The sequence below is a fragment of the Condylura cristata genome, unplaced genomic scaffold (genome assembly GCF_000260355.1).
Source record: "Condylura cristata isolate star-nosed mole 26May11 unplaced genomic scaffold, ConCri1.0 scaffold00014, whole genome shotgun sequence".
NCBI lineage: Eukaryota > Metazoa > Chordata > Mammalia > Eulipotyphla > Talpidae > Condylura > Condylura cristata.
The window spans coordinates 62,568-86,146 of NW_004567115.1; the positions used below are offsets into that span (position 1 = coordinate 62,568).

The 23,579-nt window shown below is 41.2% G+C and overlaps 1 pseudogene; it reads right to left on the reverse strand.

Annotated features, from left to right (window-relative positions):
- The window catches only part of LOC101628698, a 61,372-nt pseudogene extending 40,719 nt beyond the window's left edge, over positions 1–20,653 (reverse strand).
- Positions 20,654–23,579: the final 2,926 nt, after the last annotated feature.

Genomic DNA, 23,579 nt, shown 5'->3' on the forward strand with positions numbered 1-23,579 from the left:
TTTTTTTTTTTTTTTTTTTTTTTTTAAAAAAGTTGGAGCTGGTCTCCAACACCCCTGAGGAACACATACCCAGTCCCATAGCCGAAGCTCGGTGTGTTACCCCTTTTAAGCAGGGTATGTGTGCTCCAGTTTGCCACAACCCCTAACAGTCCTTATTGCTGTACTTCTGAATCACTCAGTCTGGAGATCTGCATTTCTGACCAGTTTCCAGGTAATGTGATGTTGTTGGTCAGGGACCCAACTTTGAGAGCCCCTGCCTTATTGTATCGTACGCCCCAAGGTGAGGAATCAGATACTGCTTATCAATGAACTTATACTGCAGTTTTTCTGATCTTGCATTTAAAACTTCCTGGCCTTGGTGGAATTTACTTTTGTAATTTATGGCACAATGACAATGAAAGGCTCATTCTATAGGTCCCTAGAGACAGATGTGCTAAGAGAAAGAGATATGGGTGGGAGTGGCTGAGGCTTGGCTGACAGCAGGCTTGTGTTAACTGAGGCTGTGGGCATGAGAATTCATCCCTGGGAGTGTGTGCAGGGAACAGAGGTTGTGGGAAAACACAGAATCTAGGGAGTATTGGCACCCAGTCTGACAGAGAGAAAAGATAGCAATAACTAAAGAAAATGAAAGGGGATCAAATAAATGGGATTGGGGGTCTGGGGAGAACTGAGACAATTGGTGATGGAATGTTCTTGGTGTTACAATCAGGGAGGCCTGTGGGAAAACATCTGACGGCAAAGCTTAAATAGTTAAACAGTGAGGTCTCAGGCCAGCTCCTGTTCTGTGGGAGAACAGGAGTCAGGTGTGTTACATTTAGCACGCCTGGGAACCTGCTGTTGCTCTCAGACACAGCTGGTTGTGCCGGTTGACTCTGAAGCTCTGGGTGACATGGTTGCAACATAGAGCTCAGCATGGTGAGTTTTCTTTTCTCCTGACTCCTTTTATTTATTTTTTGATTTTTAAATAACTCGACACCTTTAGTAGAAGTCAGCTGACCTCCTTATGGTCACGGTGGGGTGCTTGTGGCTAGAATGGTTTGTTTTTGGTGAATGTTTTGGGAAAGGAAACTCAGGCAGGGAATATGGGACCTGAGCCCGAGGTGGTGGGTCAGTAGTGTCCCAGGCTAAGGCTTGTACTTGCACTGTAACAAGTGGCCATGCTATGCACCTCGTTGAGGTAGATGTGTTCCTTTTATAGCTGGAGTGCCAGCTACCAGGCCTGGTCTAGAAGGGGCAGGGAGTGGGGCAGTGAGTGGACAAACGAATGAGTTAGAGCGATAAGCAGCGATGATCTGATCGATCATAGCAGCACAGACAACAGAGTTTTAGGACAAACTGCCTTAAGGGTCAGTGTTGCAGGTTCACAAGATTTAGAACCAGATGCACCTTCAACTATACTTCCACTTTGGTCTCCTTCCCCCTGGGCATAAATCTCCTTGTTTGTAAAATGAGAATGGTAATAGTTGCTTGTAGGTTTGTATTTTGAGTAATTTTCTGGCAGAGGCTGGCACTCACTACACTGTAGCCAGTGTTATCACTCTCCTTCCCCTACAACTGTAAGTCTTACTTCAGCCTGAGGGTAGACAGGGAGGGCTGTCTCTGCCACCACTGCCTTTCACATATGTAGATAGACTCAGCCAGGTCAGGGGCCTTCCTCAGGGCCCTTTCCATCTTTTGCAAATGCAGCTCTCCTGTTTCCTCCAGGCCTTTCTTCTTCAAGAAGTGAATAACCTCTCTCTTCTCTGACAGTCTGTTGGGCTAAAATGTCAGAATCACATGATATATAAAGGAATGCAATTAAATAGGGTCACATGTATGTCTATTTGCCCTTGTCAGAATCTATGTTCCTAAGGGGAAGAAAAAATTGTATGTTTTTAAAATTTTGATGGAAGTAATAGACAATTGCAAAGAACTTTGAATAGCAAAGTGATAGCATAATGAGGAGAATAAAGGTCTATAACTTCTTTTTCAGAATGGAACCATTACTCACAGCTTGCTTATGTTTCTAGAAATAGTGTTTTTGAAATGACTTAGTGTATTATGTTTAAGAAGAATAAACTAGTAAATTGTATTTGATTGTATATGAAAAAATAAATTATTCATCTATGTCTATATGTGTGTGTGTGGGGGGGTCATTATCAGCACTTGAGTAAGTCCTGTCTATGTGTGTCTGTCAGTCTATCCATCTTTCTCATACCAATGCATATCTACTTTTCTGTTTATCTCCATTTAATATTGTAATTTTCTTCCTCCCTCATAGATAGGCCTTGTAATGTGAGGTATATACATACATATACATGTATATACATATATGTATATCACACATATGTTCCATGATACATTTATTTCATAGGTTATCTTTAAATGGGATTAAATTCCCTTTAAACAGAAATGCAATATGTATATGTGATCATCATGAGAACATATGTATATGTTGGTATATGAGAACCTGCTTTATTACCCACAGCTGCTGAGTGTTGTATAGGTATACCGTTTGTTCCCTTATTCCAGTTTGTACTTTGCTTTCTTCTATTCTACCATTACAAATAATACTACAGTGGCAGTTTTGCCAAGCAGCTTTTCACACTTGTATCCATTTATCTGTAGATAAATTGTAATTCTTAGTAGAGCCATGTTCATTTTTAAATTCCAATTGCTACTGTCAAACTAATCAAATAGAGATCGGCACAGGCCAAATATCTCATACCATCCAACAAAGTCCGGTATGAGGGGGTGCCCCTGAAATAGAGGGACCCGAGGATGGCTTCTACTGGATCTCTTTGTTTTGTTTTGGCCACTCCTGTATTTGTAACCATTTTTGCATTTGGATGTGTTTAATAAAGTAAAAATTGATTTTACATTTGATTGTTCTAATGAAAGCAATTGGCTACTGTAAATTTAACACAGCAAAATTAGACAGTGTTAAAAACATATTGTGATAATATGCTCGTGCCCAAACCAATAATTCAAACTCCGCATTCCACTGTCTTCCAGATGTACACACTAAATTAAGATCCAGAGGGAAAAACTTTGGGAACCAAAAAGCTTAAGCCTTTGTTGTTCGACCTTCAACTCTCCTATCTCTCTTAATGTTATAACTGAGTACTGACGACGGTAAGTTTTTCATGCCTTACCCTGTCCTTGTTTTAAACTTTTTTTGTTTTACGATGCTTTAATAAAAATGAGGATCTTTAGTAATTAACAATAAAAGAAACTTTCCTTTTGTTTTGCTAACCTCTTATTTTAATATAACTAGAAATGTTAATTATACGTATATGAATTCATCTGCCTGCTTTATCATTAGTAAATAATAATAGTAATAACATTTTGCTTGCTAGCAGTGTTTTCCTTCAAAAATGTTAAGTGTTGGCCCTCCCTGGTGGCGCAGTGGGTTAAAGCACAGCACTGAGAATCTAAAGCCGCTTCCGCAGGAGTTCGATTCCCGCCTGCCCGGAGGTGACCACATGGCGTGGCAGTCCTCTCCTGACCCGCCCGCTGCTCCCCTCAGCAGTGCACTTCGTCGATCTGCCTGTTCTGCTCCCCACTCTGTCTCTGGTGAAGCCTCTCGCTGCCCCTGAACCTCTGACCTGTACCCCACTTCTGTATGTGCAAATAAATAAATCTTTAAAAAAAAAAAGTTAAGTGTTATAGACTTGGCTAAAGATCAAAAGATTTCAGTTGTTCTTAGGTATATGTGATAGTTGTTACTTTTTTTTTCACTCAATGTATATGCTGATGTAATCCCACTGCTTAAAAACATAAAAATAAAAAAGGCCTGCTGAGACTAGCAGCAGACGACACTTGCACCTGAACGAGTGTTTGTGTCCCTCATTCACCTTCACTGACGCTGTCATTTCCTACAGGAACCTCTGGCACCACAATTGTTGGAGCTGGTCTCTGGCACCCCAATTGTTGGAGCTGGTCTCTGGCAGAGATAACGTCTATGCCTACCAAGAAGGTGGGGATAAAGTCTGTGTCTTTGGACAAGATAGAGCTCTTTTCAGTAAACCATTTGTTTCCGTATTCCAGTTTGTACTTTGCTTTCTTTATTCTACTATTACAAGCAATACTACAGTGGCGGTTTTGCCAAGCAGCTTCACACTTGTATCCATTTATCTGTAGATAAATTATAATAAAATAGCAAACCAGCTTCTCCCAAATCTATTTGCTAAATACCCTATTTATAAGTTTACCAAACTTACCTCAAAATCAAAAAGTGGCCTTTTAAAAAAAAAGATGTATTTATGTATGCATACAAAACCAGGGTACAGAGGTACAGGGGTGGTACTTATTAAACCTGCTATAGAAATGAAACATATTTAGGGGCCAACTGCTGTACAAAGTATCAGACCACAATAGAAAGTATCTCAAAACTCAGACCAGTGGGACAGGGAGATGGAGAGCCATTCCTTCTAAATCTACCTAGCCACACCCTAAAAGACTAGTTGAATAATAGATAACAGTTCCAAAAAGGAACTAATCCTTTCCCCAAATGAAAAACACTGTATCAGTACAATTTCTACATTGGAAAATGAAGCTCTTTTGCCCATCTCTTTTCTATAGAAGTGCCTCTTTCTCTTTCTCCTTTTCCTAATCTACCTGTCCTTTTAAAGTGTAACCTCTGCCTGTGTCTACACAAACTTCTTCCTCTCCTGGGTAAACTTGTCATGTGCCTCTGAAAGGGGAACTCTGCTGAAACTTTACTTAGAGAAATCCCAAACTCCCGTTCACCCAACCCCAAAACTCATCAAACTGTTATCAAAACACCCTGAACAGCAGGACTCTGACTTATAGTTCCCTGCTAATTTTAGCTTATTTATTTATTATTACTGCTATTTTTTCCCTAATTCCCAATTCCTTTTTTGGCCCCCCTATATCCCTACTATAAGTGAAACCACCTGATATTTTTCTTTTTCCTCTGGCTTTCTTCACTGAGCATAATCCCTTCCAGTTCCATCCATATTACTGCAAATGGCATGAGTTTATCACATTTGATTACTGAATAGTATTCCAGTGTGTATATATATTACATCTTTTGATTCAATCACCTATGTTTGGGCATTTGGGTTGTTTCCATATCTTACCTATTATAAACAGTGCTGCAATAAGCATAGTTTGTTCACAGGTGGACAGGTGGTGAGAATTTTACCAGAAATGCACCTTAAAGAAAAACCATACATTGTACAAACAAGTCAATGAAAAACACCTGAACAAAAAAGTGTGCATTATGTCACAGAAGTAATTGGCAAAACTAATAATAATAACAATAGCCACAACAAACCCTAACATAACAGTTATAACTCCATGTTCCTTAGAGGGTATCTCCATCATTGACAGGAGTTATCCAAGAGGTAGATGGGTAAGCACAGTGCAGGAATTTCATGGAATACTTCTAGATAGTGTAAGAAAGAAACCAGAGAAGGCTCCACCTGTTGAAGCCAACATTGGGAGAAACTTTTGTGGATGAAAGGAATGTTCTTTGCCCATTATGGATTCAAATCATAGGGTCAAGAACAGAACAAATGTCTGTGTTCCAACAGTACTCACTGTAGTAGACACTAGTGAAAGAATCATCATACCAACTAGGAGAATTAACCTGGAAAATGGATGCATGTCGCTCCTTATCCACCAAACTGGAACTCACTCTTCTCACTTCTTTCCCTGTACCTCCCATGCTGAGGCCTATTATTAGCCTCTACAGCTGTTACATTGATGCATAGATGCAGCTGTTATAGTAGACCCATGCAGACAAGGCATTCTGGAGCCCTGTTTTCCAACATGCCTTCCTTGAGATTTTCTAAATTAGATACCAGGGTTGAAACTAGTTGGGTCAATCAAGTGTCTGAGCTGATACCCTACGGCCAGAGTACAACAGTGTGATATCCATAGAAAGGGGCAGTTCCAAGTTCTCTTCCCCACCATGAAAGTGGAGCTGAGCAAACATGGAGTAGAAAAGAATCGGAAAAGGACTTGGAAAGAACAGATGGAAGAAAAGGACTACAGGGATAATTAAGAAGGCCCATGGAGAAAAGAAACATGTGAAGAAGAAACTGTGCTATTTCTTGGCCTTGGGCTTGTACCAGTAACTTGGCAGACATGGTAAGAGGCACTTGAAAGAGACATGGATGACCCATGGGGAACCTGACTATAGAACACTAGATTTCTGGATCTTTGCTTTTATTTTGACTTTTCTCTGTTCCTTCCAGACTTGTCTGGACCCTTCTTTCCCTTTATTGTGGATCCACACCACAAGGAGTCTTAAGCTTGTGACAAGCTTTCAGGCCTTGGGGGCCCCGCTTTGGATGAACACTCTTTAGCTGGGCATTTACACACAATGGAATGGCTAACTTTGGGTGTTTCACCAGGAAACTACTTTCTCTTTGCATTAGTTGTATTAAATTTATATTCTACTCAAGGTCTTATGCACTAAGAGTAGGTTTGCCTTTAATAGAAATGATGGGAGCCCATCGTTTCTTCCTGCTAACAAAAGCAGATCAAGGAGAACTCAGTCCCTGTTTCTTCCCCTTTCGGGGAGTCTTGCTCTCTACCCTAAATGTGATATTGTTCAAGTGCCCAGAGAACTCTGGCTCTCATGCCTATATGTGCCCAGTTCGAGGAGAGCAGCCTGGCAGACTGCCCTTCCTACTTGGTGTTGTGTTTCTCTATGGGATCGTGAAAGATTGGACCCCTAAAATCATGTTTACATGCTGCTTTGGGTGGCACTCACTCACATTTTTCACAGGAAAAGTCTTAGGACTCTGCTATCAAAAGTCTTAGGACTCTGCTATCAGGTTCATGTTGCAGTTCTCAACTTCACACTGTATTCTCACTGCCACACCAGGTCTATAACATCAGAGAGCAGCAGGTGTCACTTATCTTGGGGCTCCCCCATTGTCAGCAGCAAGGACAGTACCTCAATCCTTCACAGACCCCATGTACTGGGCCCAGAAATGGTCTCCCCACTGCTTTCAGCAGGCTTTCAAGGCTGTAGCTCTTCAACACAAGTTGGTCTGTCCAATCACTGTCTGGTCTTGCTTCCAGTCAATGATATGGTGCCTGTGTCAATGGTGGAGGACCTATGGGCACGCCCTGCCCTTCTCAGACTTGCCACAGACCTCTTGCCTAGATTCCCTGTAAGCAAAGTTGTGCCTGCATTTAAGAAGGCCATGTGCTAATACAGTAATTAAAGCTTAAAACATTCAAGAGAAGCTATGGTCATAAGATGTGCCACTCACACTTATAAGATTCCAAGTGATAAATTTAACAAGACCATGAAATTATCTACTTCATTTTCCTTTATAATCAAGGTAATATTTGTGTTAGTACTCATCCACAAGAAAGCACTCCAACAATATTTGATAAAATCATTGGATCCAGTATTCTTAGGTAACATGATATAGGTAATAGCACCTTCAGTAATGATGTGACCAGCATTAAATCATGAGTATCACAATATTTCAGAGATGAGCATATCTGTATTTTTCAACACTAACAGACACACCATTGGGAATACTAAAAGCAGAATTCCTTTCATCTCAAATGAAGGAGATGAGTATGGTCAGGAATTGTGCATATAATAATAAAGAACACAAAGGTCATGTTCCTGGATCTGAATAAGATGAGACAGTGCAGAACTACAGAGTCTTCACACTCACTGACTGTTCAGCAAATCCTATGTGCCTCCTTACTCACATTTTTCTACATTGCCATTGATGAATGATTATATCACACATGAGCCCATGAATTGTATATGTTCTTGAAATGACTTGTTTACATAGACAACCCCATGAAAAATACTCACTTAGGATCCTGCATTTCCTCAAGTTACCCTGGGCAGGATGCATTTTTCTGAGGAGAAGTAGGGTGGGTAGGGAGAAGCTGGTAGAAGCAAGCATAGGAAAGTACATTAAAAACCTGCAGACAGAAAAGCCTGGTTATGAGAGGAGATTCTCACTAAATAATCTTCATTTAAAATAAATGAAGGTTGTTGCCTTCAACAACCTTCACTAACCAACCCCCATGTATTCTCTCAAATACAAATCTTGAAACAAACAAAAAATGAGCAGACTAAAAGCTTAAGATGCCAATATCAAGATGTATAGCAAGGTAGTGAAGAACAATAGCAGTTAAAACCAATTCTCTGGGCCCCAACTCTGCCACTGTATCTATAGCCATGTGACCTGGAGTCTCAGTTCTCCTCTCAGTAAAATGGGAGGTTGGCAGTACTTGCATCAAGGTGTTTATTGTATAATAAATGCTTGATCAGTATAAGTAGCTATTAGGTGCTTGTAGAATGAACTGGCCAAACATGTGGGGGGAAATCCGAGATCTACTTCTATAAGATCTGGTTTAATTATCCCAATTAGTTTTGCATTTAGGATACTAACCATATCTTCAAAGCTATAAACCCTCATATTGAAAATAACAGTGTCCCCAACAACAATGATTCAAAAGGACACCTGCATCCGCATGTTTATTGTTGCACTATTTACAATAGGGAAAATATGGAATGAACCCAACTGCCCAAAAATAGATGACTAGATGTGGTAAAAAGATGTGGTACATATACACAATGGACTATTACTCAGCAATCAAAACAGAGAAACTCATTCTTTTTTGCAGCGATATTGATGGAGCTGGAAGGGATCATGCTTAGTGAAATAAGCCAGAAAGAAAAAGAAAAATACCACATGGTTTCACTCATAACAGGAGTGTAAGGGACCAGGGGGAAAAGAAAAAGAGAGAGAGAAAGAGAAGCAAATGTAATATAGTAAAAATGAAAACAACAAACAACTATAAACCAGAGACATGGTATGCAGTGGAAAGGGAATGGGATAACAACTGGGGTGGGAAGAGGGCGCGGAAATATGGCAATGACACACAGGTGAATTGGTGGTGGAGAGCCCACCCCTAAGATGGAAAAATGTACAATATGAAAACTGATGTAAAAATTATTTTTTTAAAAAGAAAGTGTCCCAATAAGGATAAACAAAAATAAACCAATCCAATTGTAATACTGATCAGATGAATAGAACAACTCAAACTTAAATCAAGAAAAAAGACTGACCACAAAACAGCAGCATTTGAATGACTACAGTCTAGTCCAGGACAGAGAGAAATCCTGTCTTTAAAGTAAGTATCAGCATTGTATATCTAAATATTGTACTTTTAGGAATGAAAGTGGTCTTCCTATTTTCACCTATTCTGATGTACCTATAGTCCAAGCAAAAACACAGTGTTCTCAAAGCTTATGAAACTTTAAGTGGTCCTGTAGCCCTCACTTCTTAGACTGTCATAAACCCTTTCCACATAGAAATCACTACCAGCAATGTGATTGCAAATGACTGTTGAGAATATATTGAAAATGACTGATTCTCTACATTTTTATGGGTTATTGAATCCAGTTACATTCACTACCCAGACTTCAGCAGTCAATGAATAGAAATTACATGACAAGTTATATAGAGCCATATTCTAAAGATTAATGTCCCAACATTCACCAGCAGGAAGTCCCATCCTTTGCTGGGGTGTGCTGACAAAATTTTGAGGCCTCTCAGTTTTCATTTGTGATACCCATATGTACCTAGATCTACCTATCTCTGTGGTTCCCTGGTAAAGTCATGCCCCTCCCCAGGTTGTCCAGAACACTCCCCATGTACACAAGGCACCCGCATGCACCGGGCCTCAGCTCCACCCTCCTTGTGTTCCATGATGTCCTTCCCTGCTGGTTCACTAGAGGCAGCTTATCCCCTCCCCTGTGGAGCCCACAATACCGTTTTTTGGTTTCTCCCTAGACACTAGCTATAGCACTGCTGATGCATGCCAGCTGCCTCTCACTTTCATTGTTCTTTTCTCACTTTCTAGATTTGGGGCCCCTTCTTCAGAGACCCAGTTCTCTCTGAACTGTGTGGGCCCCTAATGATGCAACTATGAGCCCCATGATTCCTAAAGGACATTTTCAAATGTGGTTTTGTTTCTGCTACAAGTTAATCACAAAAAAAGAAACCTAGTTCTAAAACAAACAAAAAAGACAATTATGTGATAGACAGTTCCGAACCATGAAACAGATTCTGATTATCAATATAGGCTTTGGGCATAATGAAATGAGGTAGTTCTAAATTTTCAAAGAACAAAGAGATAACAAAAGCATTTTTGAAATATCAAAAAGATTTTCTGGTTATAATTAGTAAATTGACTAACCTTTTGAAAGGTAAAAGGAAATTACTAAAGCCTCAGGCATTTAATGGGATTGCAGAAAACTGTAAATCTAGGAGATCATCTATGCCAACTTCCTCACTTCTACAGATGAAAAAAACAAGTTTGTTTTTTTTTAATAACAAACTTGTTACTATCAGGATATCAGTCAGGCTCCTGGCTCCCTTCTTCGGTTCCACCCACTTTCTTTACCACAGAAAGCTGCTACATAGGTAAGCACATGACATTGGTAGAAGTGGAGGGTGGTGATGGTGGTGCTGGGGCTGGTAGAGGTGATGGCGGCGGTAGAGGGGGAGATAGTGGTGGTGGTGTGTATATGTGCTAAAAAGTTGAGGTGCAAAGGGCAACTCAAGGGCATGTCAGAAAAAGCTGAATTCAGTTGTGTGGGCATATCTAAGAAATTAATGAAATGTGGCCTGGAATACTGCAGATGTTGACAGATCCATTGGTCCTATTTGTAAACATAAGGAGAGATATGGGACACTGAGGAAGCAACAAAGTCATAGGGAGTTTTCAGCGTAGGATTGCCAAACACATGAGTATTTCCAGGCTGAGGAAAACTCTCTAACAATAAGGGTCATTGACAGCAAAAATTGGAAAACTATCAAACTAGTTGGTCATGTCACTGTGGACAACAATATGGAGATTCAACAGACTATTAAAAATGGAGCTACCATATGACCCAGCAATTCCACTCCTAGATATCTACCCAAAGGACACAAAAACATTAATTCAAAAAGATAGCTGTATTTATTGCAGCCACTATTTACAATAGGAAAAACCTGGAAACAACCCAAATGCCCAAAATTAGATAATTGGGTCAAGAATATATGTAATATATGCACAATGGGATACAGTGCAGCAATCAGAAAAGACAAACCTATGCCTTTCACAAAAACATGGATGGAGGTACAAGGGATCATGCTCAGTCAAATAAGTCAGAAAGGAAAAGAAATATATCAAATGGTTCCACTTATAGGAGGGATATAAGAGAACCAAATAAGAGATGGGGGGGGGATTTATTTTACTATAATTCAAAACACAGCAAAACAAAAACCAAACAATTATAAACCAGAGATATCCTACAGGGGAGGGGTAAGGATCAGAAGGAGGGAGGGAGGAATGTAGGGAACTGTGGTGATGGTGTGGGCAAATGGTGGGGGGAGTACATATGGTTTAGAAGTGAACAACAATGTAAATAGATCTATAAATTAATGAAAATAAAATAAGTCTGTTGTGTTTTCAAAGCTCTTAGTGAACACAGGTAAGCAGGAAAGCAAGATAGTGCCTGTTCTATGCCCATCACAGTGTCTTACCTGATCTTTAACCCCTCTGTAGCTTTTATAATGTCTTTAAAGTTTTATTTTTGTTTTTTGAGTTTTTATTTTCAATCACAGAAAAGATGCCTGACTGAGTAATACAATTTGCCAAGTCCAGCCCACACATCTTGGAGCACTGGTAGAAGCTGAAATAACTCCAGCTGCCTCTTGCACAGCAGTTCATGTATCATTAAAAGGTCCTTAAGTGGCCACACACTTTGTCCCCAGCACACCAGTATATGATTACCATTTGGCTGATCCTGCACAAAATAAAACTAAAGCCATAGCAGCTGTTAAGCCAACATCTCACTTCTAGTAGGACAACACAAAGCACTTTCCCTGTATGACTATTGTGCTGACCTGTTAGCAAGAACATGGGGCACCCCAGGGCCCCCGGACCTGCCTACTCTAAATGGATTCTGCCAGCCACTCTTAATGTGTAACATTTTCCATAGAAAATAACTTTAACTTAATGCATGTGCCACTGAGATTTAAGGAAAAAGAATATAGCTATAACAGTTTCCCTATAAAACACCCAAAGTTACCCATCCCCTGTGGGTAATGCCCTGCCTCAAGGGGTCATCCCAAGCAAGGCTGCTGAGAACTGGCAGCCTGCCACAAGCCTAAGGCATCTTCTGGTGGGAACCATGGGAAGAATGGAGGGAAGATAGAAAAGCAAAACCCAAGTCAAGGGAAAGGCTGCCATTGTCAGCCTCCCCAGTCTGTCACTAAGCTCTCTGTCTCTTTCCATGTCCCCCAAGTCTCTGGTACAACTCTAAGTCCAAGAAGCAAGTGTGCCTTTTTCACATGTCTCTCTGCTCCCTGTACCTCCTCCAGGTTTTCTCTCCACTTTCCTTCCCCAGTCCTTCTCCCCGTCTTTCTACTATAACTTTCCAGGCTGTTCAACTCCACCCTTCCATGGTTGAGGCAGAAAAGCTGGAGTCTGCCCTCGTTATGGAGATCACACTGTTAAAGAACCAATGCAAAGAAAAGACTTTTGAATCTTAGGATTCGGTGGACCTTAGTGATTCACCTAGCAGTCTCCTCTATAAGATCTATAATTGTGTTCAGCATCATGGAACCACGAGCCAAGGGCAGCCCTCTGCTCTTTCAAACCACCCATTGATCCCTCTTTCTGATGGACTCTGTTGAATATAAAAACGCAGCTTCACCTTTCACAACGATCAGCTATTGCCAAGAACAGGACTGTTCATCTCCTCATCTTGTTTCTGGATCACCCTCTGATCTTTACTCTGAGTTCTTTCTATCTCTTGGAAATATTTTCTTTCTTGCTCCTTTCTTGGCTCCATTCATCTTGTTTGTCTTATTAATGGTGGAATAATACATGGAGATGATTTTAGCACAATAATTAACTTGGAATTGGCTTCGTTCAGCTTAAAGATGGCAAGTGTCTTCTCTGTGCTGACAAGAGTAATATAAGGACCAGTGACACAATCTCCACCCTAGAACTCAGCAAATGTTATGCCTGGAAGTTCCTTTTTGTGTCATTCTAAGTGTTGAGCCTATACCACTACCTCCACCAAGAAGACAGGCTTGTAGCCATCTGTAACAAACACAGCAACAAAAAAGAACAAGCTGTGTATGTGAGGCAAGATTCCTTCCACCTCCTTCCCTCCTAAATCCAGAGAGAATGTGATAAATCAGATACTGGCAGGGGAGGCCACAAGAAAAAAAAAAGAAGGAAAAAAGAAAAGTGTCACGCTTAAGGTTCTCTTGATTTCAGTGGTTGCTTTACTTAGATTCCTTATAAACTTAGAATACTATTATAGTGTGCACCAATGTATTAGATTATTTCACTTTAGATTATCTAAACCTGGAAATGGCCTCAACATTTATCCCAGTTACACAGAACGATCAGGTTCCATCCCTGAAATCAAGGTTATCTACTTCTTATATCAAAGATTCAGAATTTTAAATTATAAAAAAATATTTTCAGATTGTAACCAGCGCCAATTAGAAATCTCCAGTCATTGGTGTCCTTATAAGTTGTTACTAATGTTCCCTCAAAGATACAAAGATAGAAATGATCATCCTCTTCCAGTATTGTGCCATGAAATCACAGAATGTGAGCCACAGGGTGCAGCAGACTTCTCCAGTCTCCCCTGCTACTCCCTTCAGCAGTGTACTGCGTCAATGTGCCTGTTCTGCTCCCCACCCTGACTCTAGTGAATCCTCTCACTGCCCCTGCACTCTGGTCTGTATCCCAGTTCTGTATACAAAAATAAACAAAAATCTTAAAAAAAAAATATTCAATCTCAGGCCCTCCCTGGTGGCGCAGCGGGTTAAAGCACTGCACTGAGAAGCTAAAGCCACTTCCGCATGAGTTCGATCCCCGCCTGCCCCGGAGGTGACCACATGGCGCGGCAGACCTCTCCTGACCCGCCCGCTGCTCCCCTCAGCAGTGTACTTCGTCGATCTGCCTGTTCTGCTCCCCACTCTGTCTCTGGTGAACCACCCCTGAGCCTCTGGCCTGTACCCCAGTTCTGTATGTACAAATAAAATAAAATCTTTAAAAAAAAAATTCAATCTCTGAAAATCAAAAGTAAAACAAAAAAGGAAACCTTATTCTGTGCCCACTTGGAAGCATAGCCACAGAAAAGAACCAGTCAAAGTGACTTTAACATAGTAATTTAACTGTAATTCCTTATGGGATCTATCCTAAAGAATAGAAAAAACTCCAAAAATAAAAAATAAAAAATCTTAAACTGTTTTCAGTGTTTATATCATGGGTGATGGGGTTGAGTTACTGTTCTGAGACTGTAATTGTGATGCGAAGAACCAGGCCTTTGGGTGTTGAGATGTCAGATACATGAGGTAAAGCAAAACCTATTGTCCTGAATTTGAATGGGAAGTGTGAATACAAACTTTTATTTCTTAATTATATGGCCTATCTCTGTCCACTGGACTAGCTTAGAAACAATGTCAAGTCTAGGCATCCAGATTGTGAATGTAATGACCATCTTCCTCTGAAAGAAACTAGAATTTCCCAGAGAAATTACAATTCTAGGACAGGATATGTGGAATGTTAGCTTGGATCACTTTTTATACCAGATTGCCAGGAGACTATCATATTACTAAGTCAAAAGGAACCAGGAAACCACTTGGCGAGGTGGTTATCCACAGGTGAGAATTTCAGAATTAATAAGGATAGCAACTACAATGATTTTAACAGCCAACTAAATTTGAAAATATGAGTTTGTGTGGTACCAATGAAAATTACTAAGAACCAACTCATTATTTTGAAATAGAAAAAAAATTAAACCCTTAGCTTCCTTACCTCTATAAATTGTACTTAAAGACAATCAGACACTTTGATATGGGGGATTTCTTCTTACAGACATTTCATGCTAGTATATGCCAAAGGAATTATAAGATACTACAATTTTGGAAGTCTCCTAGTCAATAGGTGATTTAGGGGGTGAGGCACCATATGTCATTAATATCACATGAACATACTAAAAATGGGAAATGAAATAGTGTGTGCCTCCTGCTGTCCATGCCACAACACTATGAAGAGTCTCGTCAAAAAGAAACAAACCTGAACCTGAACAAACTCTGTAGATCTAATTACAAATTTACAGATAGTTTTGGGGAGAGAGGAAGATATTCAACAGCACAATGCTAATATAGTCGATAAACTTCAGGGGTAGGTAGCAAATTCTGTAAGAAATCATTCAGTGTCTTCAGCAACAGCAAAAACAGTAAGAACTGTGTGGGACAAAAAAAAAGAAAGACAGGAAAGAAGGGGAGAAACAGAGGGGAAGATGGAAGAGGAATCTGTAGAATATTAGAATTAAATGTACATAGGAAAATAGAAAAAAATAAGAATAACGAACAGACATTTGATGATGACTGGAAAACATTTTTTGTTTTAGCATTGGCAATATATTGTTTCAGAAAGGGAGCATATTTTAGAGACACATGGAAATATTTGTAGATATGATTATTTGGTGGGAGGTTGGCAAGTGATTTTTATGGAATGAGGAATCAATAGGTGTTGAGAATTGTGAAAACTGAGCGAGGAGGATAATATCAAAACCATTAGACATTCTATTTTTACATATTTTGAAATGTTATATAACACACAAATTAAGCAAACAGCAGCGAGGAAAAGTTAAGTATACCAACTGGGGAAAGGGTCTAAGTTTTTTTTTTTAAAGGTTTAGTCATGCATCAAGAAAGGTGGTACAGGGCAGAGGTGCAGGAGGGGAGGTGAGAGGAATCACCAGAGAGAGTGAAAAGCAGAACAGGCAGAACCGCAGAAGCACAGCCTAAAGGGAGCAGCGAGCTGGTCAGGAGAGGTCTGCTGCATCATGTAGGTCACCTTCCTGTGGGTGGGTGGAACTTATTAAACTCCTGCTTCAGCAGCTTTGGGATATCTTCATAGTGCTGTGCTTTAACCCCTTGTGCCACCAGTGAGGACCCTAAGACTTTTATTTTCATGGCACCATATTTAGGGATAATTATGTAGCATAATCAATGGAATCATTAGTGACTTCTTTTACTCATCAATATTAGATATTGATTACATGTTAGAGATAGAAGGCGATAGAAATCAATAGGGTTTTGGTCATTAGCAAAGAAATTGATATCACAATTTGTAAATAGAATCAACATGGAAAGGAAAAAGAATCCTATGCTGTTGTTGAAAACTAAAATATGCATTATTTTTAAAAGCGAGTTTTCATTTTTATTCATCACATTATACATACATTTAAGGCAAGATAATGCTGAAAGGAGCATAGCAAACACTGAATTGGTTTAGGTTTTCTAAAGAGCATTTGGCAATGTAAACAAACCCCCAAAGGACATGGTTAGGAAACAGGCTTCAGTGTCAGCCAGCCCAAGTCGAAATCAAAGCCAAGTGTTTTAAATGTTCTGTGGTTTAGCTTCTGGCCTGTAAAACGACATGGTGGCACCACCGCAGAGGGCTACTGAGAGGTAAAATCAGGAATACTCACCAGGAACTGGAGCCAGCCCTGGCATAGAGTGCTAATAGTCTTCACGATGGTTGTCCTGCAACCTCACAGCTAAGTACTTTTCTTCAGGAAATCTTAAGTGCATAATGATGTATGTCCATATCTGTTTATCTTTTCATAATTTGTCAAGGGTCCAAAGTAGAAATGCCTGGTTAAATATATTTCTGTTATCTGTACCTTGCAATACACTATTACTATTAAACATAATTATGTTGACAAAAATGTGCTAATTATTTTCAAAAAGGAAATGCAAGCTTAAAAAGGGTAAATGTAGTTGAAATTTAGGAAGGAAACATAGTATTTTTTTAATAAGAACATGTACACATCCATGTGGATGGCATTTTAATCTGGATAGAGGAGTGACTCCCGTCTGTCTCTCTGGAAATCCCTGACTGATAAACCTATGTTCCAAATGTTGGCCCAATTGTTTTTTTAAAGATTTATTTATTTATGCTTACAGAACTGGGGTACAAGCCAGAGATGGGGTGGGTGAGAGGATTCAGCAGAGACAGAGTGGGGAACAGAACATGCAGATCCACTGAAAATCCACTGCTGAGAGGAGCAGCAGGCAGTTCAGGAGAGATCTACCGAGCCCTGGGGGTCAGCCCGTTGGTGGGGGATGGAGCTAGCACTACAGCAGCGTCTGGCGCTTCATAGTGCAGAGCTTTGCCTCCTTGAGCCACCAGGGAAAGACACTCTTGGCCCAAATTTTTAAAATTTGAAAATGAGAAAGGGTGGACAGCACAGAAATGCAAAAGTAGTTTGATAGTACAAATCTCTAAAGTAGATAAAAATAGAAGGCATTTGGAAATACACGCCTTAATAATCAACACTCACATTGATAATTATCAGCTGCATATATGGGATTCTGTCCTGTCAATGATCTTGCAACAAATACCCTGTGCATGAGGGTTATTTCTATTTCAATTTGTAGTTACTTCAAATTTTGTATTTCACTTGTGTTCTTCCTAACAGCAGAGTTGGCAAGGAATGGTGCTATCTAATTTACTTCAGGTGCTCTCACATAGCAGCAGTGAGAATATGAGCAAAATCATACAGGGGGAGAAAGTCTGAAAAGGGTGTAAAAATATGGAAGAATAGCAACTGGAATTCACTCCCCCTACCACATAGGGACAGAGAAACTGCAGAATAAAACTCAGAGTATTTCCCCCAAAGCATGTAAGTCTGGAATAATCACTCCCAAGTCCCATCTCACTTTGGCTTGGGCCAGGAAGTGTGCTGGGAGTTGCGGGAAGCCACCCATCACACACATGCCCCAGGGGTCAAAGGTATGAGGTGCACAAAGGGAGTTATCTGCCCCACCCACCCCACCCCACCATGCACGTGAAACCCCAGTCAGCCACGCTGTGCTGGCCCCTGTTCCCACATAAGGCCTCTACAAGCTATGCTCCGGTCTCATTGAACAGCACTATGCCTCGATACTCCAATCTGAAAGGTTAAAAAGCTCCTTTCACCTAAAGATTATTAGAGAGACTTGGGCAACCTGCTGTAAAGGTTCATTGCTACCTTGTGTGCTGTCACCCTTGCACTCAAGTTTCCCTAGGCAACCATGCTTTTCACTGTTACCTTGTAATAAAAATTTACTCTCACTACCTGTGTTCCAGGAAAATATATTTGTAAAAAATTCCATTGTTTTTGAAGCTAAACGTAACCTAGTTTTTCCTTGGAGGTCACTTTAACCACAGTGACAGTTAACCAGGTAATTGTTAACCCAATGACCATGTCCCCTCTATCTGGCATTAATGAACACAAACAGTGTAAAGCTTTTGCAGTCTTAAATTTCAGATAATGGCTGAGAACAATATTTTCTGCGAAAACAAACTTTAAAAATTAAAAAAAATCCAACACATTCATTCCAAAAACATAACACAGAATCTCCATTTTCTGCCTTGTTACCTTCTCTGATCTTTAATAAAGCACTGTAGGTCTCTGAGGCTACATTTCAGCATCTGTGACAATGTGTATATAGCACAATCTGGTGACAGGGAACTTCTGTTAGGACAGCATCTCCCTCTCCCTGCCACATGGCCACTGTCCCCAATGCTGCTAAATCCCCAGGGCCATGTTTAAGGTGGAAGGGGGTCATTAGCTGCCTTTATTTTTCTTTGATCTTGTCCCTGCACCGGTGCCTGAGTTCAGAGGTTGGCTAAGTCTGGAGGCCCACTCACATTTCTGCTTTGCTAAACCAGTTCTGTGTAAAATAAAGCCAGAATCTCCGTCTGCGGAGGCTAGAAGTATCCCCACTTCAGAAAGGATAAGTCCCCCAGCTCATTACAAGGTCCCAGTTTCCTCAGAAGGGTCCTCATTCTTTGTCATTAACCTTCAGAAATGATCCATCTGTGGGGAGAGGAGGGACAGTTAGTGGCTCTAAAACCCTGGCATCCACACCTGAGATAGCAAACCATGTGAACAACCATTGAGCACCAGTCAGAAAGGTCAAGCCCCCAACACATTATGGGGGAGGGTCTCACCTTCCTGAGAAGAGTCCTTCTTATTTGTTCCAGTAGCTTGCAGGCCCTGATGGATCTCTGTGGAGAGCAGAAAGAGTTAGTGGCTGAAAAACCCCGGCCCCCATCCCTGAGTTAGAGAGCTGTGTGAACCACCATGGAGCACCAGTCAGAAAGGGCAAGCCCCCTCAAAACACAAGGTGGAGAGATGTTCCTGAAGGGACCATCATCCTAGGTCGATTGTGAGGAAGCCAAGCCAACAGGGACAGTCTCTGAGCTAGTCCAAGATATGGAAAGAAATATCTAACCACGAGGCAAGGGACAGGAGAATACGTGTGGGTTTGCAAAGAAAGGAAAAAGGACAGCTAGAGGGCCAGGAAAGGATGGTGGGTGGAGAAGTAAAGACCAGGTTTCCTATGGGCTAGCCAAGGCGCCCAGCAGAAAGAGCTCCTCATAGGTCACTGACTCCCTTGGATGCCAGCACCTGCAATCTCTTACACTATCACACATGTGCACACACGCATGCACACATACATTGTCAGCACACCAGAGTACCCAAAGGAGGACAGCAGGCATTCCAAACTCCAAGAATCCATATTCACATAAATTTGGGGTAAACTTGTTACATTCTGAGAACCAGCTAAAAGCTATGGCAACCATGATGCCAAAACCACAGGCAAGGTGAATAACAAAGTGACTGATCATGAGCCTGCCACATCTGTTACCACCCACAAGATCCTCAACCTTCCCTCACCGTCTGTCCCATCCTACAGAGGCGAGAAAGCCAGCCAGTGGCACAGAATGTCTTCAGCACACACAATGGGCTGGAACCATTCTGTCCCAGAAGCAAACCTTCTTTCACCTTGAGCGTCTGACACCACATGTTCTGTGACTGCCATCACCCATCATTTTCCTATAAACCAACAAAGGGAGAACAGGTATGAGAAGAAAGAACCCATGGTGACTTGGCTAAGCTATTGCAAAACTCCCCTCGCAGACTTACCCCTCATTGAGCTGTGGTGAAGTTTCCGGATCTGCAAAGATGTGCAACAGAGAAAGTTAAAGCAGGAAGTAGGGTGTGTCTCATGGGTCCACCTGTCATTCTGTTATTGTTACCCTGAAACTCTGTTATATGTTGCATCTGTACAAAAACAGTCACCATTTTAGGTCTCTTTTCCTTTCTGTTATTATATACTCTAAATGCCAGGTCTGCTAACTGGAATGGACTCATCCCGGTCACACTATCCAACTTTGCTAATTTCCTCCTTATGACTGGGACACTATGTGTAATGAACACCATAGTGATCAGACATGCATTTTCTGGGGCATCAGGATTTACATCCTTGTGTTTGGCATACGTTTGGATAATCCACTCAAGGAACTCTGATGTATCCTCATTAGCACTTTGTTCAAGCTGCAGAATGTTATTAACATTGTTTTTCTTGGGAATCCCTTGCCACAGCCCTACCAATAAACACTTTTTATACAGCTCTAACATATCCATGTCACCTTCATTGAGGTCCCAGTTGGGGTCTCCCATCAGGATAGCCACATCTGGTTGTGGGGATTCTACATCCTGTTGGGGAAGGTGATCAGCTTCCTCTCTGGACTTCTTAAAAACCTTCCTTTGCTCATCAGAAGTCAGTAACATCTGCAATATTGACTGGATATATGCCCATTTAGGACAGTGAGAGAGAAAGATAGAGGCAAATTAGTTCGCCATCCTCTTAGGATCCTGCCTGTAAGAAGGAACAGAGCTCCTCCAGCTGGAAAAGATCATGCTTAGTGAGATAAGCCAGAAAGAGAAAGAAAAATACCAGATGGTTTCATTCATAGCAGGAGTATAATGGACCAGGTGAGAAAATAACAAGAATAATGAACAGCCATATACCAGAGACATTTTGCGGGGGTGGAGTGGGGAATGGGATCAAAAACAGGGGTGGGGAGGGAAGTGCATGGGATTATGGTGATGGCACATGGGTGACTTGGTGATGGGAAACCCGCGGGGATTACAATTGAGATGGGTAAAAAAATGTACAAAATGATGTAAAAATAAACTGTTATAAAAAGTAAAAGTAACAAAAGAAGAAGAAGAAGGAACAGAGCTCATCCAATTTAGGAGGTCTGCTGTGCTAAACAGATTGCTAAACAGATGGACCAAAAGTACCCAGCAGGCTATCCTTGTGCATTTAAAGCACTCACTGCCATACATCTAAGAGGGAACTGTCCTGCTTCAAGGCAATTCTTACTAACCAAAAGGGTGTCCTGTGTAGCATGGGAAGGAGAAGGCTAGTTAGTTCCTTCTCCAGAGGGTAATGGAGGCTGTGAGGCCTTATGAGTTTCCACAGGAGGGGCATTGCTATGCAGGGAACCATTCTTCCTGAAGGGATTAAGGTGTTAGGCAAGTAAAAATCCTCCTCTTCTAACTGCCCTACTGCAGTCCTCAGGGAAAGGCTTACTCCTCCTCTGTGTCATAATAAGATCCTGGGCCATATCTGGGCTTGCATAGAGTCAAGGGCTATCTGATTATCATTTTTAATACTATTTATAGCCCAATTAAGGGCCTGTATTTTCTGCTGCATGCTTTCCATAAGGGCCTGGATTTGTTGCATGTTTGTAGTGGAAAAAGCAGAGCTCCCTCCACTTCCTCTCACAGAGCCGAAAATGTAAAAAACAGTTTTGATACAAAATATCAAGAATAGGCCCAGAAGTACAGATTGCAAAACAGGAATAGCTTGGAAGCCACCCATAGAGGAGAATAAAAGCAACAGCATTTGCCATAAACCAGATTTCACCAGATTAGTGATATTTATCCAATGGGAAAGGGTACTGAGACTTAAGGCTAGAAAAAAACTGAAAGAAACTAAACTGGGTAAAAAGCTGGTCAAAGTCAGTGAGAGCTGAGCACAAAGAGAAAAAAAAAGTTCTCATGACCTGAACAAAGAAGGCATGTGTGCTGCACACCTAATGCACTTAAGTTGGCCAAGGCAAGTTACTTGGGCTGATCAACCTCGCGTGAAAATTAGACAGGCCCCATGCTGGGTGCCAAAAACTGTTACAGGGCAGACGAGAGTGAACTTGGGCGGCCTGTCTGTGGGGCCTCACCCATGCACTAAAAACGTAATTTTCTGCACACAAACATAAAAATAAGGTAATGAGTTTATTTACAAAAGGAGAAAGGAAAAGGAAAAATCTTGGGAAGGGGAGAGGGATACAAAGTAACTGGATATCTTACCAGCTCGGGAACTTTGAGCTTTCCTCACAAACTAACTGCCAACCCCCAGTCACATGGTCTGAGAGCAGTTGCTCCAGAGAGAACTGTTACCTTTCCAGAGCAACAGTTGGAAAACCGCTCTCTATTTATCCCCCACAGTCCCAGAATGCCTGCTTATCTCTGCCCTTAGGTCCATGCAGTTCTGTCCTTAGTGCTGCTGGGAGTTGTAGTTTTCAGTCACTGGAGTAGGGGGTAGAGTCCAGACAGCTGGAGTAGGGGGTGGAGTCCCCCCCCCCTAGGAAATCTTTCATCATAACAAAACCATCCTATTTTCCTTTTCTTTCTGGCTTATTTCACTAAGCATGATGATTTCCAGCTCCACCCATATTGCTGCAAAGGCATATGTTTATTTATTTAATTTTGGGTTGCTGAGTAATATTCCATTGTGTATATGTACCACATATTTTTTCAATCCAGTCATCCACTTTTGGGCATTTTGGGCTGAAAGAATTGAAACATTTTATCTGTATACTGCATTGTCATATCTAATAGGAAACTAATGTTTAAAAGCAGGCAGCCATATTTGCAGCATCATAGGATTCTAGAACTCTTAACTGCCTTCATTATGAGGGAAGACTGTTGCTTAGGTCACCATCAACTGTGACTGCCACTCTCAGTCAGTGCCTGGCACTTGTAGGAGTTCAGTGGTCATTTACCATACTTTGGTATGTGTGACCAGAAGAAGTTGTGCCTTGTGTCTGGGGAGCCGGGGGGAGGGAAAGAGCCTCCTGATTGTGGGTGTGGGAGCGATTTATTTTGGCCCTCAAGTCTGAGTTGGACATTAAAGTATGTATTCACCTCCAGGAGGAGCAGAAGGAAGTGGTAGGGAGCCAAGGAAGATCACAGCCTTATGGCTGAGAGCTTAGGCTCTCTAGCCAGGCTCCTCCCATCCACATTTTGGGTAAGTCTCTTCACCTCTTTGTGCCTCAGATCATTATAGTACCTCTTCTACGAGTTGTTTTAAAGATGACATGAATTATTGTTTGTGAAGCATTTATAGTGTCTGGAAAGAAAAACAGTACAGAGATATGTAAGTGTGGACAGCCAATACCATGGTTACTGGGGATGTAGTTGGGTAGTTTTGATCCAGTTCACCGAGGTCTTTGAATATCTTCTCAATGAATTTAGAACAAGCCCCTGAGGAACACATACATAATCCCATAGCCAAAGTTCGATGTGTTACCACAATTAAGCAAGGTATGTGTGCTCCATTTTGCCACAACCCCCAACACTCCTTATTGCTGTACTTCTGAGTCACTAAGTCTGGAGATCTTCATTTCTGGCCAGTTCCTAGGTAATGTGG